The 11,140-nt window shown below is 41.6% G+C and overlaps 1 pseudogene across 1 annotated transcript; it reads left to right on the forward strand.

Annotated features, from left to right (window-relative positions):
- Nucleotides 1–873: 873 nt before the first annotated feature.
- On the forward strand, nucleotides 874–2,197 carry LOC308430416 (tubulin alpha-1C chain-like; annotated as a pseudogene). The gene has a single exon. The product of its transcript is annotated as a tubulin alpha-1C chain-like (transcript).
- Nucleotides 2,198–11,140: the final 8,943 nt, after the last annotated feature.

Consider the following 11,140-nt stretch of genomic DNA (forward strand, 5'->3'; position numbering starts at 1 on the left):
TGTGTGCGTGCATGTGTGTCTACTGTCATGGCACATGGGTGAAGGTCAGAGGGCAACTTGCAAAAAAAAAAAAAAAATCCGATTGTCTCTCTCCTCCATGGGCATACAGAATATTGAACTCAGGTCATCAGGCTGGGTGGCAAGTGCCTTTACTTACTCACTGAGCTGTCTCACTGACCTGTTTTAAGATTTTTCTAAACTCAACTTATATGAATTTGGAATTGGAGTCCATTATAACTAATTGTGTGTGTGTGTGTGTTTCTTTGTAAATGAAATTCCCTTTCTCTTTCTAGAGTATGCTAAACACCCAAGTGAGTTGGGGTGGGCTAGGTAGGTATCTATCCTTGTGAGCTTTCCAACTGAACCTACTCCTAGCCAGCTGAACTTAATAAGGTATGTGTTTCTGGTTTCTTGTATAGCCAGTAAATCACTCGTTATAACTGTGACTCTTATAACGTGAACATATTGCCATGAAATATTTATCAAACAGTACAAGCTTTGGAATGACTAAACAACGTATATATATTAGACTCACCCTACATTATGCCAAGTTAGCAGGGTTGTATCTATACAGTGTTCATATTGTTCCTTTATTGGATTGTTTTGTATATGAGTAGGATACCTTGCACCTTAGGAATTAACCCAGGTTCTCTTTAGTTACCCTAGTGCAATCTTTTTTTAAATTTTTTGTATATTGTTTCTTTACGTCTTGCAAAGTGCCTTAAGGCATTTTTGAAATAGAATAAATCAAAAACAAAGAGGCAAATAAATGACACAGCTTCTCCCCCAGACTCCTTGTTAGTCGCTAGTGAGAGATCTTCCGCACCCTCCCTAACCTTCCTCAGTTTTCATGGACCACTCCAAGGAGTAAATATGTGTGAGTGCATCTCCATCTACGTTGGCCAGGCTGGTGTCCAGATCGGCAGTGCCTGCTGGGAGCTCTACTGCCTGGAGCACGGCATCCAGCCTGATGGCCAGATGCCAGGAGACAAGACCATTGGGGGAGGAGACGACTCCTTCAACACCTTCTTCAGTGAGAGAGGAGCTGGCAAGCATGTGCCCCGGGCAGTGTTCATAGACCTGGAACCCAGTTATTGATGAAGTTTGCACTGGCACCTACCACCAGCTCTTCCACCCTGAGCAGCTCATCACAGGCAAGGAAGATGCTGCCAATAACGATACCTGTGGCCACTACACCATTGGCAAGGAGATCGTTGACCTTGTCTTGGACAGAGTTCGAAAACTGGCTGATCAGTGCAACGGTCTCCAGGGCTTCTTGGTTTTTCACAGCTTCGGTGAGGAAACTGGCTCTGGGTTCACCTCCCTGCTGATGGAGCGACCCTCTGTTCATTATGGAAAGAAGTCCAAGCTGGAATTCTCCATTTGCCCAGACCCCAGGTTTCCACTGCTGTGGTTGAGCCCTACAAGTCCATCCTCACCACCCACACTACCCTGGAGCACTCTGATTGTGCCTTTGTGGTAGACAATGAGGCCATCTAAGGTATCTGTCGTAGAAACCTCTGCATCAAGCGCCCAACCTACACTAACCTTAACCATCTTATTAGCCAGATTGTGTCTTTCATCACAACTTCTCTCAGATTGGATGAGGCCCTGAATGTTGATCTGACAGGAGTCCAGACCAACCTGGTACCCTACCCTCAAATCCACTTCTTTATGGCCATTTATGCCCTGTCATCTCTGCTGAGAAAGCCTACCATGAGCAACTTACTATAGCAGAGATCACCAATGCCTACTTTGAGCCATCCAACCAGATGGTAAATACATGGCTTGCTGCCTGCTGTACTGTGGTGATGTGGTCCCCAAAAATGTCAATGCCACCATTGCCACCATCAAGACCAAGCATAGCATTCATTTTGGGAAACTGGTGTCCCACTGGCTTCAATGTTGGCATTAATTACCAGCCTCCCACTGTGGTGCCTGGTAGCAACCTGGTCAGGGTCCAGAGAACTGAGTGCATGCTGAATAACACCACAGTCATTGCTGAGGCCTGGGCTTGCCTAGATCACAAATTTGATCAGATATATGTCAAGCATGCTTTTGTGCACTGGTATGTGGGTGAGGACATGAAGGGGGGGAGTTTTCTGAGGTCCGTGAAGACATGGCTGCCCTAGAGAAAGATTATGAAGAGGTTGGGATAGATAGTGCTGAAGGAGATGATGAGGATAAAGAATATTAAGTCATGTATTGCCATTTTACACTTCTGTGGTCTTGTCTTTGTCTTTGTGTGTGTTTAACTGTCATAAACTAACAGTAAAGGTGTTTCCAGTTTAAGTGGTGTCTTAATCGGGGTTTCTATTTCTGCATAAACATCATGACCAAGAAGCAAATTGGGGAGGAAAGGGTTTATTCAGCTTACACTTCATATTGCTGTTCATCACCAAAGGAAGTCGGGACTGGAACCCAAGCAGGTCAGGAAGCAGGAGCTGATGCAGAGGCCATGGAGGGATGTTACTTACTGGCTTGCTTCCCCTGGCTTGCTCAGCTTGCTTTCTTATAGAACCCAGGTCTACCAGCCTAGGGATGGCACCACCCACAATGGGCTGGGCCCTTCCCCATTGATCACTAGTTGAGAAAATGCCTTACAGCTGGATCTCATGAAGGCATTTCCTCAACTGAGGCTCCTTTCTCTGTGATAACTCCAGCTTGTGTCAAGTTGACACAAAACTAGCCAGTATAAGTTGGGGGGAGAACAAAAACAAAAAAAAACAAAAAAACAAAAAAAGAAGCAAATAAGCCCCTTTTTTCCTCCGGTCTACAGACACTGCACATAAAGGCTGGATTTAACATGTGCCTCGATTACTGTAAAAGCCTTCTGGCTGGTTTCCCTATTTTCTCCCCTCACAAATGTTGAATTTCTTTTCTTCAATATTGTTTTCATCACTCCACCCAGCTGCTCAGAATGCTCGGTTGCTTGGCAATGCCACTGTCGGTAGGTACTGTCTTCAGGCTGACATTCTGGATCCTCCATCAGTTGCCCACACATTTCCAATTTTATCTCCCATTTGACTAACAAGGTGGGTTTTGCTCACATAGTACAAAATAATTGCCATTGTCTCTACCTGTGGCTTGCAACTGGGTCATGCCCAACTCTAACAACTACTATTTGTTCCTTTTCTGAACTTCAGTGTCTTCAACTGGAAATATGAGAATAACCCTTTCATGGATTTTATGCACTGAGATAGCACAGGGAAGTGCCTATATTAGCTAATGGGGGAATTGCATAGCTCTTAACATGTGCATCAAACAACTGCCACTCAATTGACTGCAATTCGGAGTAGTCTGTCCTATTGTTGCTTCTGCTATTTGCACAGCCCTAAAAAGTTCTGTCCTTCAGCATTTGTATTGCTCAGACTCTCAGGGGTTTTAATCCTTAGTCATCTGCCTCCACGTTTCAAGGCAGATGGGTCTGGTAAAGAGAGATGCTCATCTCATGGTGCCAGGAAGCCGACAGAGACAGAATCATGGGTAGCCAAAGCAAGATACATCTCCCAAGCACAGATATGTGCCTCTGTTGACCAATTTCCCCTAAACAGACTCCACTTTCCAATTTTGTTCATTAAACTTATCAGAAGATTCATTCATTGATTAAGTTAGTGCCTTTATAATCCAGTGCTTCTCAATGATTGGCTTCACCAGCTGGGACAAAGCTGTCAACACAGGGCTTCTTTGAAAAGCACATCATGTACAAGTCAAAACACCTTCTTATAACCTTCTCATATTACCTTTGTGTATTCAAAATGTAGCTAGAACTTGAAATAATTCTGAGTTTACTAGTCGGCTGAATACAAGCTTTGCAATTATTAAACTTGCATGTAAAAATGATTTTATGGAGAATTCCCTATAATGTTAGTAAAACATATCTCTGAGTATGTTATATCTAAGATAGGATTCTCAAAAGAATTGTAGGTGGCACCATTTCATAAGGCTGGAGGCCAAGAAGGAATAAGGGGGAAGCAGGAAGACTCCAGTGAATGCCCTGATCCTTTCTCTATGCTTTCTGGCTGCGGTGATGGGAGCAGCTCTACCCCAGCACCTCTTCGCCATCAGAAGGAATCCTTCAACCTTCCTGTCATTTTTCTGAAGTATTTGTCAGTCTCAAAAATTTAAAAACAAAAAATTTAATTTAATTAAAAAATTACATACTACAAATTATAAAGGCACTCCTCTCTGCGATACAGCAGTCTCGTAGGGAGCTTTTCTTGTTCATCAGCAGCAAGGACACTCCATGAAAACAATTTCCACTGGCAAGATCTCCACTTACAGATCCTGTTAATTCTGATACCATATCCCCTATAGTTCCTAATTAAATCCCCGCCTACAGTTGACACTGAAAAAAAATTTCAAAGCACCACTGCATCATTTTGTATTATAGTGCAATACTATAGGTTGGCAATTTAAAATGAACAAAAACAATATTGGCTTATAGTTCTATTGACTGGAAAGTCTGAAATGAGAGTCCTGGAATTTGTGTTCTGTCTTGCTTATAGTCCCACAGAAGGCAAAAAAAAAAAAAAAAAAAAAAAAAAAAAAAGGTAGACAAAGGTAGATAAACAAGAGTGAACTAATCATGTCATTTCATCTTCACAACCTCATTACATCCTCATAGACCCGACCTCTAACAGTGTTACACTGGGGGCTTTGTTTCCAGTACTTTTGTGGGTGACACTGTCAATCCATAGCAGTTCATTGTAAAGTTTCCAACCAACTGTAAACTCAACATGAATAAATATTAATTCATTCTTGCTATTCTCAGGACTCTGTCCTCAATTTACCATGCCTATTTTTGTCTTAGATAGGGTTTCTATTCCTGTGATGAAAGATCATAACCAAACACAGTTCGGGACAAAAGTGTTTACCTTGCTTATACTTCCCCATCAAAGTTCATCATCAAAGTAAGTCAAGACATGAACCTGAGGCTGTACCTAATGCAGAAACTGTAAAGGGCACTGCTTACTGGCTTGCTTCTTGTAGCTCGCTCAGCTTGCTTTCTTTCACACTTGCTTTCAACACTCAGGACCACTTGCCCAAGGGTAGCACCTCCCACATTAAGCTGGGCCCTCCCACATAAAACTCAACCAAGAAAATGTACCACAGGTTTGCCCATAGGCCAATCCATGGATAGTACTATCTCCATTGATAGTCCCTCTTCCAAAATGACTCTAGCTTGTGTCCAATTGATGTAAAACTATCCAGCTCAGCTCTAGCTTACATGATATTGTGACTTATTGAAGGAATCATACCCAAAACCTATGCTGTACTTTTATTCTCCGTACATATACAGCAACCGCTCACAATAAAACCTTATTGTAAAACAAAGTGGTTGCAGATGCATTTAGTTATGGTGAAGTTACACTACAGGAAGATAGCCCCTTGGTCTGCCTTATACCTATTTGAGTGAGGAGACAAAGAGATGAGCACTGTAAAGACAGTGAGTTAAAAAGATAACCATTTGAAAACGGAAAACAGAGATAGGAGGTGTTCCAGAAAGAACGCAAGACCCCCAGAAATTGAAAGAAACAAAAAGACTTCTCTGGATGAGTTAGAGGGTGCAGAAAAACTCTAGTGAGAGTCTTAATTTCCTTGATGCTTCCTGGTTGCTGTGATGGGAGCAGCTCTACCACAGCACCTCTTCCTCACCAAAAGAAATTCTTCAACCTTCCTGTCGTTTTTCTCATGTATTCGTCACCGTCTCAAAAACTTGCCATGGAAACATGTAGATATTGTACTCTTTATCTTCAAAACTGTAAAGCAATCCAACCATCATGTTTAAAGCCTCCCAGTGTTTATTGTTTTGTTTTGTTTTTTATGGAAGGCCTGGAAAACTACTGCACAGAAGAGCTAAGTGTAAAATCCCAGAAACGTGCAGAAATTGGCCGCACCCTCTTTCCCTAACATGACAGTGAGCAGTCTTCCCTGAACCATTTTCTACATCCTTAGGTTTCCTGCCTCCTGACATACAAAAAGTGCCAATGAACTGATGGTTGGTTGCTTTTCTTTTTTCTTTTTTTTTTTTTAAATGGATATTCTCTGAATTTACATATCAAATGCTATCCCCTTTCCCACCTCTCCTATTCACCCTTCCCCTTCCTCTAAGAGGATGCTCACCGACCCACTCTCAACTCACCACCCTGGCATTCTCCTACACTGGGAAAATGTGCCTTCACTGGACCAAAGACCTCTCCTCCCATTGATGCCCAACAAGTCCATCCTCGGCTACATATGTGTCTGGAGCCCTGGATCCCTCCATGTGTACTCTTTGGTTGGTGGTTTAGTCCCTGGGAGCTCTGGGGGTCTGGTTGGTTGATATTGTTCTTCTTCCTATGGGGTTACACTCCCCAATTTTCTTTCCCACCAGCCAAGAAGCGATGGGCCAGTGTGTGGCATTTCACAGCAGGGATGCCCAGTCAGTGCACAGAGGCTACAGTAAATTCTCTTCTCATCATCTCTAGATGTCATCTTCTGGAGTGACTGACTCAAATACTCCCAATACTGTCAGGGAAAAAAAAAGTAAACAAATTCAGCAGGCCCAGACTCCAGAGAACTTACCTAAGCTTATCTGTCCTGGTTAATTCAAAGAGTGACTAGTAACTGATCATCCTCCTCTTCTGCAAAAGGGGAGCTGGGAAAACAAAAGCCATCTAAGATCTGCTCCTTTCCAGGTGACCTGCTCCCACTCAGGTGAGGCAAGAAGCCTGGGAATACAAGAGCTAGGAACCCTAAGCTTTCAAGTTTTCCTTGTTTATATTTTTAATTATAGTCCAATTAAGTAAAAGGCAGCACATACAAAATGCAGATATAACTTTTTAAAACCCAGATGTCAGAACAGTTCCTGCCTGCCTTTTAAATTAATGGAGGCAAACAATGCTGTTTCCCTGTTAACAAAGAACATCCTCTCCTCAGTATTTGGTGCTTCTTTTAGACACTTTGGGTTAATAGCCTGATCCACCAGACACATTTTCTCAGGATAGAACCAGTGCAAGTCAGCCAGTTCCTTTATGGGAAATGACATTCAGTAGCCAGGCCCAGATTTCTGTAAGCTCCACATACTGTTGAAGCAGCTCGGAGAATGTGTGTGGATCAGTCAGATGGTACCCACAGCTGCTATCAGTTCTGTGAAGTGTTCTGACCTCCTGTGTCTGATGTTCCTTGTAAAATTCCGTCCTGTGGCCCCATGTTTGCACTAATAAGATGTTCTCTGACAACCCTTGGTCAGGAATAAAAATTGTAACAATAAGCCTTCAGGGAACATATTAATGGAAAAGAGAATGAGATATATTTTGCTGGGATTTTTTTTTTTTTTTGATAGAAAGGACTTTTTTTCCTTTCTTCTTCTTCTTCTTCTTCTTCTTCTTCTTCTTCTTCTTCTTCTTCTTCTTCTTCTTCTTCTTCTTCTTCTTCTTCTTCTTCTTCTCCTCCTCCTCCTCCTCCTCCTCCTCCTCCTCCTCCTCCTCCTCCTCCTCCTCCTCCTCCTCCTCCTCCTCCTCTTCTTCTTCTTTTGAAATCTCAAGGTTCAATACTGTGATTAGCATCTGGCACTGGGGAGGATCTATCAGAGCAAACAGTTGGTCTCAAGGCAGCTTTCCACTTGTTTTTTCCCACCTGGCAAGCAAGATCATGAAAAGGTTTGGTGGGTTGGGGCTTAGAAAAAAATCGGTGCTCAGTGCAAAGCCGTCAGAGTATTCAGTACTCAGTTTAGGGTTGCTTTGTTTACTTTTGTTTTTTAGGTTGAAGACCTGTAGCCACACCAAAGGTGGAGCAAGATGAGGTGGAGTTAACTTATGCATGGTTGTTTTACCATGCCATCTTGTAGCAGTTATTCTGAGGACTTTGAGTGAGTTTGTTGACAAGGGAAAAAAATGGGTCAGAATAGTTTCACACTCTACCATGACAGTCCTATTTTTTATAGACTTTAATTTAGGTGAATCATGTATCATGCTTCAAAACAATGACACAAAAAAATTGGCTATCCTATGTGCTCTCTCTCTCTCTCTCTCTCTCTCTCTCTCTCTCTCTCTCTCTCTCCTTTATCATGACTATTACCAATGATTTTGTCATACCAGATCATTTCTATTTTGCCAGAAATTGATTGTATTGAGAAAAGATTCTGTATTGGAAAAGTTTATTAAGCCTTTGATGAAACTTTTAAGTGGATTCAAGACTTTCCCAAACACACATAGTTATATCATTTATAGTTAAAAGGAATTGAGAATATTAAAATTCTGACTCTGAAGAGTCGTGTCATAGAATGCATGGATTGACTCTACAGTCTTGTAATCTAGGGTTGAGAGAGGAGGGAAGTGGTGTAATATGCTACCACAAAATGATAGGTTCAAGCACATTTTTTATAATCCTTGAAGAAAATGACAATTGTGCCTGAAAATGCAAAAGACAAACAATTCAATGAAGCATGCAAATCCTGAAATCAGCGTTGTCTTTAAAGGTGATTGTAATATACTATCAGATATTATACAGTGGGGATAAAAGAGAACTTGGCTTACTTATTGTGTGCCATATGACATCATGGTATAAGTTTAAAACAGATAGTGGCCATTGCTGCATATGAGGTATGGTGTAGATGTGTTCTACAACTCTTTTGCCATATTCAAAGTTTCTCCAGCTCTGCTTTAAAAAATCATTTTTATGACACTGGTTCACTTTGTTTCCCTGGCTAGCCTATAAACTCAGTCTCCTGAGCTGTGCAATTTCAGATATGCACTAGTGTACCTGGATCTAGTCCCTTAATCATGAGCTGCAGAATACAGTAGTATTCAATTCACTTCATAGAACTGTTATGAGCATAATCTGGGGGCATTCAGGATAAAGTACTGTTCTACCCCATTCCTGGCACCAACGACTTTCTTAGTTATGGTTTCCATTGCTACAAAGAGACACCATTACCAAGGCAACTCTTATAAGGAAAACATTAAATTGGGGCTGGTTTACAGGTTCAGAGGTTTGGTCCATTTTCACCAAGATGGGAAGTATGGTGGGTGTCCAGGGAGGCATGGTTCTGGAGAAGGAGCTGAGATTTCTACATCTTGTTTGAAATGGTATTATGAGAAGACTATCATCCTCAGGCAGCTAGGAGGAAGCTATCTTTGCTCATTTGAACAGTGACACACTTTGTCCAACAAGACCACACCTACTCCAACAAGGCCACAGTTACTAATAGTGACACTCCCTGGGCCAAGCATATTCAAACCACCACATTCCACTTCCCCCTAGGCTTGTTCAGACACATGAATCTATGGGGGCCATACCTAGCCATACCATAATGCAAAATACATTTAGTCCTATTTCAGATTTCTCCATAGTTTATCACAGTCTCATCAATGTTTAACAGGCCAAAATTCAAAGTCTCTTCTGAGATTCATGTAATTTTTTTAACCTTAATCCCCTATAAAATCAAAATCAAAAAGATCACATATTTCCAACATATCATGGCACAGTATAGATATATATATGTATGTGTGTGTGTATGGATGTATGTATGTATGTATGTATATGTTCCAAAACATCACAGTAAGGAAATACTGGACCAAAGCAAGAGCAAAAACCAGCTGGACAAACTCTAAACTCTGAGCCTTCATGTCTGATGTCAAAGTTCTCTTCAGATCTTTAACTCCTTTCAACCTTGTTGACTGATGTTGACAGATCTGACATTAGGCAGCAAAAAAACCTCCCTTCTTTTAGCTGGTTCGACTCCCCATTTACAGTTTTCTTCAGCAGATATTTCATAGCTCTGACATCTTTTAACATTTTGTGGTTATACTAGGTAACTTTGACTTTACAGCTTGATGGTCCAAAGTCTGGGATCCACACATGACCTTCTGGACTCCTCTATAGTACACTATGGTCTGGTTGACCTACTCCATTGCTGTTGCTGTTCTTGGTGGTCATTTCATGGTACTGGCATCTGAATATGCTGTAGTCTTCCAATGCAACTAGACTTCGCCAACAGGCTTTCATAGGTTCCTTTCATGCTGCTAAGCGTAACCACTTTGCATTATCCCTTCAACCTGGGCTGTCAACTGCAAATTTTGGTCATTCAGAATCAAGGCCCTTGTCTTATTTAAAAATCCTTCAGAAACAGAAAACAAAGAGAATAAGCGTACGTGTTCTCCCTTGTTCTAGGTCCAGAAGACATTATATTAATACACCTACCATGCAAGATGCTAACATTCAAATGGCCTCTACTATATAATCTCTCTCTTAAAGTGATTTTGCGGCAGTATTCGTGGTATAAACAAGACCTGATCTGACTAGTCCCTACAGTGTCCCTCCAACTATTTTCTGAGAAGCAACCTCATGCATGATATATGGATTCATTTCATTGACTAAATGAAAGGATGCAGAATCATCATGGAAACACAGTCCTGGGTATGTATATGTATATTTGTATGTGTATGTATGTGATGTATGTGTATGTATGTGATGTATGTGTATGTATGTAATGTATGTGTGTATGTGTATGTATGTGATGTACGTATATGTGCATGTATATGATGTATGTGTGTTTGTGTATATATGTGATGTGTGTGTGGATGTGTATGTGTGTGTGGATGTGGATGTGCATGTGCATGTGCATGTGCATGTGCATGTGTACATACATATATGTATAGGGAGGATCACCCTGAGTATGAGTTGCCCCATTCCATGGACTAGGGCCCATGACCGATTAAAAAATAAAAATAGAAATTAAAAAACGAAAGAAAAAGAAAACTGCCCTGAGCACCAGCTTTCCCTTCTATCTGCTTCCCTGCTGCAGACACAGTGTGACCAGCTGCCTCAGACTCAGCTGCCATGACGATGATAAGCCCCACAACGATGCCCTCAAGCTGTGAGCCAAAATGAACCCTGCCTTCTCCCATGCACGTGTTTTACTGGGCATTTTGTCATAGCTACAACCAGCACGATGAATGCATGTTACAGGTCTTTCCCCCATCACCCTAACTCCTCCAGTTTCTCAGATTCTTAGGCCTTTAAGCCCCACCTTCCCTCCTACTTCAGACCAGAGAATGGAGAATACCAGAGGAGTTTAATTTTGTGCTCATTGAACAGCCTCAAAAAAAAAAAAAGGTGCTTGTCAGCAGGACCTTATAAATTACCAACACATTTA

Source organism: Micromys minutus, assembly GCF_963924665.1.
Source record: "Micromys minutus genome assembly, chromosome: 15".
Classification (NCBI taxonomy): Eukaryota; Metazoa; Chordata; class Mammalia; order Rodentia; family Muridae; genus Micromys; species Micromys minutus.